The following is an 8,648-nucleotide window of genomic DNA, read 5'->3' on the forward strand; positions in this document are numbered from 1 at the left end:
AAAGCACATATACATGCCCGTCTGAAGTTTGCCAATGAACATCTGAATGATTCAGAGGACAACTGGGTGAAAGTGTTGTGGTCAGATGAGACCAAAATGGAGCTCTTTGGCATCAACTCAACTCGCCGTGTTTGGAGGAGGAATGCTGCCTATGACCCCAAGAACACCAACCCCACCGTCAAACGTGGAGGTGGAAACATTATGCTTTGGGGGTGTTTTTCTGCTATGGGGACAAGACAACTTCACCGCATCAAAGGGACGATGGACGGGGCCATGTACCGTCAAATTTTGGGTGAGAACCTCCTTCCCTCAGCTAGGGCATTGAAAATGGGTCGTGGATGGGTATTCCAGCATGGCAATGACCCAAAACACACGGCCAAGGCAACAAAGGAGTGGCTCAAGAAGAAGCACATTAAGGTCCTGGAGTGGCCTAGCCAGTCTCCAAACCTTAATCCCATAGAGAATCCGTGGAGGGAGCTGAAGGTTCGAGTTGCCAAACGTCAGCCTCGAAACCTTAATGACTTGGAGAAGATCTGCAAAGAGGAGTGGGACAAAATCCCTCCTGAGATGTGTGCAAACCTGGTGGCCAACTACAAGAAACGTCTGACCTCTGTGATAGCCATCAAGGGTTTTGCCACCAAGTACTAAGTCATATTTTGCAGAGGGGTCAAATACTTATTTCCCTCATTAAAACACAAATCAATTTATAACATTTTTGACATGCGTTTTTCTGAATTTTGTTTGTTGTTATTCTGTCTCTCACTGTTCAAATAAACCTACCATTTAAAATTATAGACTGATCATTTCTTTGTCAGCCAGCAAACGTACAAAATCAGCAGGGGACCATATACTTGTTTCCCTCACTGTGGCCTCTCCGAGGCTTCCTGACCATTTCCATAGGAATGTGGAATTTTAACCACTGACTCTGAGCCACCCAGTGGAGTAAAAAAAACTGCCCCCATGCTTTGTTTGAGACGTTTTTAAATTGTACTAAGTGTACACTGCTTTGGTTAGGGGAGTTTGGTCTCTGCTGTAGGAATGTGAATTTACACCAATGATTCCTTCAAGAGATGAGCACCAGCCACTACTAAATTGCGAATGGAGACACGTTAACTTGTTCACCGTCCATTTTAAAATTAACATAAAATAGAGTCATTAAGGCTCGTATAGTCCAGATTACACGAATAAGCACATTCGACGCTCTGAAAACATAAAACTTTCATCTCATTTAGTAATTGCCTGCATGTGTACGGAGAGCACATCCTCGAAAGAATGTGTGACTTTCATGGACGGCTCCCAGTTGGTAAACATCGCGATGCGATTAAGAAACCACAATATGAGTGACACCCATCGCTATGTCCCTGACTGACGGTCACAGATGTCGCAAGTGTGACCGCACCTCTACACTGTCGTCATTGCTCGCACTATTGCACTGCAGCCCACTTTTGAGTAACCCCATGGCTGAGCTTGTCACACGTGAACTGCTGCGGTGACGTGAGACGTGTCATTATTTTCGGGTGTTTTACAGGGCACAGTCCTGGCCCACACATTGATTCGTCCATTCATTAACTGAAACATTCATAGAATTCATGCCCTTTGGTTCTATTTGGTTCTATTCGGTAAAGTCACGTGACTTTACCGAATAGAACCAAAGAGTATGGATCCTTGCAGTCACGAAAGCTTCAAATCTAGAAAATAATTCATGACACTTGCTTAGGGAGGCGAGAGCCCATTAAATTAACTCTTGAATTCGCAGATGTGCATATGACGTATTGATTTAACCGGGAAATATTCATTGAGCCCCAAGGATATCTGTTATGAGGGTCCTTCCCACCTTTTTTCAGCTTTTTCCCCATTTTAAGGAAACTGAATCGTTCAGAGAAAATGCATACGTGTGCGGGAAAACATTCAGAATACATACAGATAGGCTGTCAGAAACCTACTTACTGTACTGCCTCATAGAGGCACCTTTTTGCCAAGCAGTTGACACTCTTTGTGATCCACCTATTTCATCTCAAAAGCAATGGATTATAGGAATATGCCACTAAAATATTAAAACATGTATTATACTTGTATATGCTTCATGAAGCATGACGTTGACACGTAAGTACTTCATATGTTCAACTTCCTCACAGGGATTTAAACATCAAATTTACAGAAATCACTGGGCACTTCTGGGAAATTAACTGTTGAACCAGTATTTATTGTCTCAGTGGTAAGCAAACTGTTAAGTTTGGTATGGAGGTGTGATGCCAAGTTTGTGTTCTCTGACCTGTGTTATACGACGTCTCAGACCGACAGCTATAATAGTAAAGACATCCTTTGTCTATATTATATTATAGGGCAATTGCCATTGTGAAAGAGCAAGATTGTTTAACTTGTCACGATTCAGTTTCACCAAGGGCAGTTGTAACTGCCTGTAAAGTGCATTTGACTGTGTGGAGCGCTGCTACAAATATTAATTGGCACAGATACACGTGCACCACAATACGATCCTGACGACCCAGATCTGATTCTTGACTGTGACGCATATTGATAGCGTCAAGCGATAACTGGTGCAGTGTATGAACATTGCACTGGGGACACAAAGGCAGCCGGACGTGGCGCTCACTGCACCATCATCTTGCGTAATGTTCCGGCTTCAACAGGTGTTTTCTAACAACACTTCAGTAGAGTATACTTCCTGTGGTTCACACGGATGAATGGGAGACCTTCGTCTTGTGGTCAAGTTATATTGTGCCATCCTTTATGAATTATACCTGATCGGTAATGACATTTGCATGGAGAGAGTCACCGGCGTGATTCATTGAAGGTGGGGCTGTGGGTTGGGCAGAGGAAATACTCAAGTGACTAAACATCCAGTGGTCACATATGTGGAGGTGCGATTGGCATTGACATTCGGCTGTGTATACACACGGGAGAGCTGGGACCCGGTGACAACATTATGCGCTCACCTCACTCTGATCCTAATGACTCACATTTTATTTCTCTAATCCTCAAAATATTCTGTTCTAGTTGCAACCGATTTTTGTTGTCTGTTGTCTTGGGTATTCCCCTAGGTAGACTGCGCCAGAAACCAGTTCCTGTTGCAATGTGTAAACATCAGCAACGGGGGAACAAAAGCCGCTATGTATCAATGGTGCTGGCTCTTTCACCCCCTCTTTTCCAGTGCCAGCCTTAATAGCGGCTTTCTAATGGAAACTGCCACAACAATGAAGGTCCTTTGTTTAACTTGTGCGACTGAGTCTAAACTAAAACTAAATTATTTTTTTATTTTACCAGGTAAGGCCCACTGAGCTTTATAGCTTTTTTTTTCAGAAGGGACCTGGCCATAAATAATAGCTCAACGAAGTGGCTTATCATGTGGAAATTTAGAGCAGCCAAATATTTTAAACGCATCTTGATTGTAAATGTGAAGGGAAAAACTGGCGGACCCGGAGGAAAATCCACGCGACCACGGGGAGAACATGGAAACTCCAAATATACAGGTGTAATGGGTCAAACACCGTTGCAGGGGCATGTTTTTGTGTTGGGTTGTGTTTTCATGAACTTTGCAGTTATGGTGCTTAAAATAATTTTTTGTCATTTTGCCTACGTGAGAAAATTACCAAAAACATGGCCCATTGCTTGGTTAGGTAAATTTATATTCACACGGTAATGTTTATTTTTCTAATTCCCACAGCTTTGGTAATAGGTAATGCTCACAGAAGAGGAACAATACAATTTATTTTACAGTTAACATGCCGCAACATGCATACAGTATCCCCTCATTATTCGCGAGGAATATGTTCCGGGGGTGCTCGTGAATAGAACATTTCCCGGATAATGGTATTGGCCTACGAAAACATATCTGTTTAATGAATTGCATTAAATTCATACATATGTAAGCTATTAAATACATGAACATTATCATAATAATATCATCACTTTCTCGCATCACATTCTCTCTCATCACTTTATCTCATAAATATCTTTCTATCTCTAGATGCAGTCGTTGCAGAGTTTCAGATGCAATTCGTGGATAGCCAAAATCGCGAATAGAAAGTTTGTGAATAACTAGGAAACACTATATATGGCATGACGAACAATTATTTAAATAATTCTGAGTTAAATTTCGATTTAAAGCTTTCGTGACTGCAATGATTCATCTTCTTTGGTTCTTTCGGTAAAGTCACGTAGAATGATAATAAAATAAAAAATTGATAAAATATTATTGTGTTATTTTATTTTATCAATTTTTTATTTTATTATCATTCTACGTGACTTTACCGAAAGAACCAAAGAAGAATTCTGAGTTAAGTTGAACATAAAAATTCAAATTTGGTGATTTAAACTTTACATAAACCAAATTAGACTATATCATGGGACCTCCTTTGCCAAACTGAAACCTTTTACAAGGAATCATGTCTGCATTAACCACAATGCTTGTAGTCAGAATGCAAACAAAAAACATACTCTGATAATATATACATTGTCCTTTAAACTGATTGGTCCACACCAGAGACAGCTTTCTTTAAGAAAGAAAGAAAGCTTTAAGAAAAGAAAGAAAGCTGTCTCTGGTGTGGACCAATCAGTTTCAAGGACAATGTATATATTATCAGAGTATCCTCTTTGGTTCTTACGGTAAAGTCACGTAAATAGAAAATTAATAGATCACGACGTTTCGATCACAACACAGGCAACCATCATCAGGTTCATCAAACACAGCTGTGTTTGTTTCCCCTGATTATTATATTTTGGTACTGGCAAAGGAGGTCCCATGATGACTACAATTTTGTGGGATGTCAGGAGTGGGATGGTATATAGACTGGCTCCTGATGTGAAAACATGTAATTTCTATGGCTGACTCAGAGCCACCGCTGGGAATTCGATTTTCTGCTCGTTTCATCACCGAGTACACGCGTGCTGGTGTATCTGTGCAACAACTAAACAATGCGGCATTAATTAATAACGTGTTGCGTAAATAAGTGTATTACGGTCAATGTAAACATTGAAAGATCATTGAGGCCGATGCCATTGCTCCTCCTCACTGGTTCCTTCCGCTAGATCCCATGTCTGACCTCCAAGGTCAAATCCAATTCAAGGGAGGTTGTGGGGGGGTATAATTTAATCAGCCAATTATCACTCCAGGACTAATAAAAAATATTATATTTTGTTAAGTAAACAGTGATCATCCTCTGTTTTCGCCATTTGAGTCGAGAGGCACCTTTAACTTGATAGAACTTTCTGTTTTTGTCAAGCTTACCGGTGCCTCGCACAGTTATTTGCATTTCTTTGTAAGAAAAAATACTGCATTTTATTTCAAAACAATACAGCACTTGCTATTTAAGTATATTTTCATTGTTGTCGATCGTTTGTGTAAAATATCAAAGGGCGGCAGTGTAAAAGTGATGTCAGAGATCCTGAGAATCTATTGGTATAATTGCAATGACCTTCGTTGACTGTTGCTTGTGAAGGGATGGGTGTTTGGAGCAACATTCCCATGGCAGTGGCCATAAAGCCACGTCACCGTATAAAGTTCAACAAACAATTACTGCACAAAAGCAAGAGCTGTTTATGGACGAGTGCACGTGTGTGTGCACATCGGTATATGTTTATGTGCGCTTGCATGTGTACAGTATGGGTGTTCGCTTGTAAGGTGTGTACGCACACGTGTGCCGTTATCTGATAATTATTAGCGTCTGTGTGTGAAACGTTGAGTTGCCTTAGCAGTAAAATCACTACACTTGTCACTGCCTATGAATAGCTCATAGAGCGTGACCAGAGTCTATTTAATTGAGAAATCGAAAACGGCTGGGCCGTGATTCTAGCCCCACCATACTCTGCCTGCGTGGTGCCTGCCTTAATAGGTTTCTGGCAAATGCTAATTTACCCATAACACCCAATCTGGACTAAAGACTGTGTTATTTTGAGTGGAACTTGCTGCGGAGATCCGCGTGACATCTGTGCAGTAGGTGTGCAACCCGCACCTAATCCGTTTGCAGATTAATTCAGAACTTCCTAGCAATGGAGGCTAACATTTTGAAGACTCTGGCTCATTAAGGTAAATATCGTATGCGAGTGACATGACAAATAATGATCTCATCCCAGTCATAAGCCTAGGATTAGAATTTACCTCATGGATACCAAGCCGCTAAAGGAAAAGACGGCACTCCAAAATGTTCCTGAGAGCGTGGGATACATGTTCTCTCTGTTGATTGTGGCCACTGTGTAAATAATGACACAGCTAAGTGATGGAAAAGTTCAATTTTCATGCGCATAACCCCGGTGAATTAGAGAGCTCTTTGTGACTTCGTGTATAGTTGGAGAGCATTTTATTATTGACACATGCTCATACAACTTATCATTTTATATATATTTTTAAAAGGAAAATATATTTTATACAGCGATAATGTTTGTGTGAATATTATGACTAAAATTTATTTGATTTTTAGCTCAAGTTGACCTTGAGCTAAAAATCCCGTCAAAAGTCAAATCGCGCAAGTCCACCAACTGTGCAGGAAAGAGATGTCCTTGTTCAACCACTCAATGCCATCAAACCTATCTGGGTAGAACGCAAGGTAATGTCCCAGCTCTCACTTTGCAAGGTGGTCAATTACAGATAAGATTCTCTTCTTCGAAGTTGTATTCTTCCTTTACCAACAATGCAATGCGATGAGGTCAATTCAGCTTAGGTCAGACCAATAAACGGTTGCTGTTGCTGAACAGTCGAATGTACGTGGCCATGCTTAGCATTCATGTCTCACAATTAGGAGGTTGTGAGTTGAAATTAAAGTTGCTTTTTTGACTCAGCATATCATATCGACAGAGTCTTAGCACCACTTCGCTGCTATAAGAACGGTGGAATTTACATCACTGGCTCAGGGCTTCTAAAAATACAGATGAGCATCATCCATTACACCATTTAAGCATGGAGACGCATTGACTTGGCTTGAGGAGGTGTTTAATAAATGCAGTGCCACAGCTGGGTTTTCAGTGTTGATGATAGGACCTATATTCTCACACATTATGGGGACGTATGGCGGTGTGCTGGTATTAGGCTCCTGGTTGACGGATTGCATATCTTGGTATTTTGATTTAAAGCTTTCGTGACTGCAGGGATTCATATTCTTGGTTCTTTCGGTAAAGTCACGTAGAAGGGAAACAATAAAATAATAAAAATATTGTTTTATATACCAAGATATTATTGAACAAGGGAAACAATAAAATAATACAAATAGAAGGGAAACAATTAAATAATAAATTAATTATCACGTGGAAGGGAAACAATAAAAGAACCAAGAATATCTTGGTATTGTTTGTCAAGCCAGGTATCAACGGAACACGATTGATGCCAGTATGCTAAGCACCAAAGCAACTGCTCTTACGCGCATCCCCACTCTGTTCGACCTACAAATAGACACAATGTAACCGTTGGAAAATAAATAAAGCACATTTCAAAACAAAGTGTGGCTTTGAGATGGGGAATGACTAACCTCCATAAACCGTAAAAGATTATTTTCAGCGTTTTAAAGAGGCTGGATGTTAACGTTTCGTGCGATTTATGCTTCCCATTGTGTCTAACAGATGGTGTCCTTTGAAAACACCATTAGGTGGTCTTAATCGTAGTTTAAACACTTGCACAGATAATGCCACATGCATGAACAGACACGTGCATTGCCATGTTTGTCATGGAAAAGCTAGATCCTTATTCAATGTTTCCATTGAACAAGATCAAATAAGACAAATGTTTTCCATTTGAAAGCCATTGCAAACCAAAACAATACTTTTCTCGCATACAAAATGTTTCATTTGCAAGGTCCACTTAAGTGAAAAATATGTAGACAGCATCCGTGGGAAAACAAGGGAGCCATGGAGGATGTTTGTGGACGTTTCTCTTGCTGTTTCTAGGATGTTCGAGTTCCTTTAATTTGTTTCACACGTAGGCTTTCGCGACCAATATTATTTGAACTATTTGTCTTTTGTCAACGTGACACTTTTTTGCTGATTGGCCGTGTCGGGTGGTGGAGGGTTACGACACATTTATAAATAACGCGATATAACCCAAAAACCTTTATTATGCATTCCTTTAGATTGGCTTTTTGGAATTTTTTACATTGACACTGATTCTTAAGAGTCATAAACATGGTATGCTGCGACTTGGGCAACTTGCAGCAATTCGAAGTTGTAAAATAAACTGGTTGTGGAAGGTCTTTATTTTCATAATGTTCTTAAACTAGTATTGGCAATATTTCCCATTTGCTTGTACCTAAGCGTGTGTTGATAAAAAACAATATATATGCCAGTCAGTTACGGGACATGTTTGAACTTTTAGAAATCGTATATATAAGGGAAAAATTAAATATAGGCCTACAGTCTTGGCAAATTTAATGGGTGAGTAGGCTTCAGACCTAAGTAACATCCTTAAATGAAATATTGAGTAACATACCAATTGCCTAAAGAAGCAAACATTTGATCGTTTATAATAAAGATGAATATTTGACTGATATCTAGTTCGGTGATTTTCTGATTGCTATTATTTGTAGGATAAAAAGTTAATATTGACCCCTCCCTCCCTTCTCCTCCCGTGGAAAGTTTCTATATCTTCTATATCTTCCTGATTTAGGAGGAATAAGATGACGAGCAAACGCCTGGGATCTTCCACTCGA

This window comes from Petromyzon marinus, chromosome 2 (genome assembly GCF_048934315.1).
Source record: "Petromyzon marinus isolate PM22_M1 ecotype Great Lakes invasive population chromosome 2, UKy_Petmar_22M1.pri1.0, whole genome shotgun sequence".
NCBI lineage: Eukaryota > Metazoa > Chordata > Hyperoartia > Petromyzontiformes > Petromyzontidae > Petromyzon > Petromyzon marinus.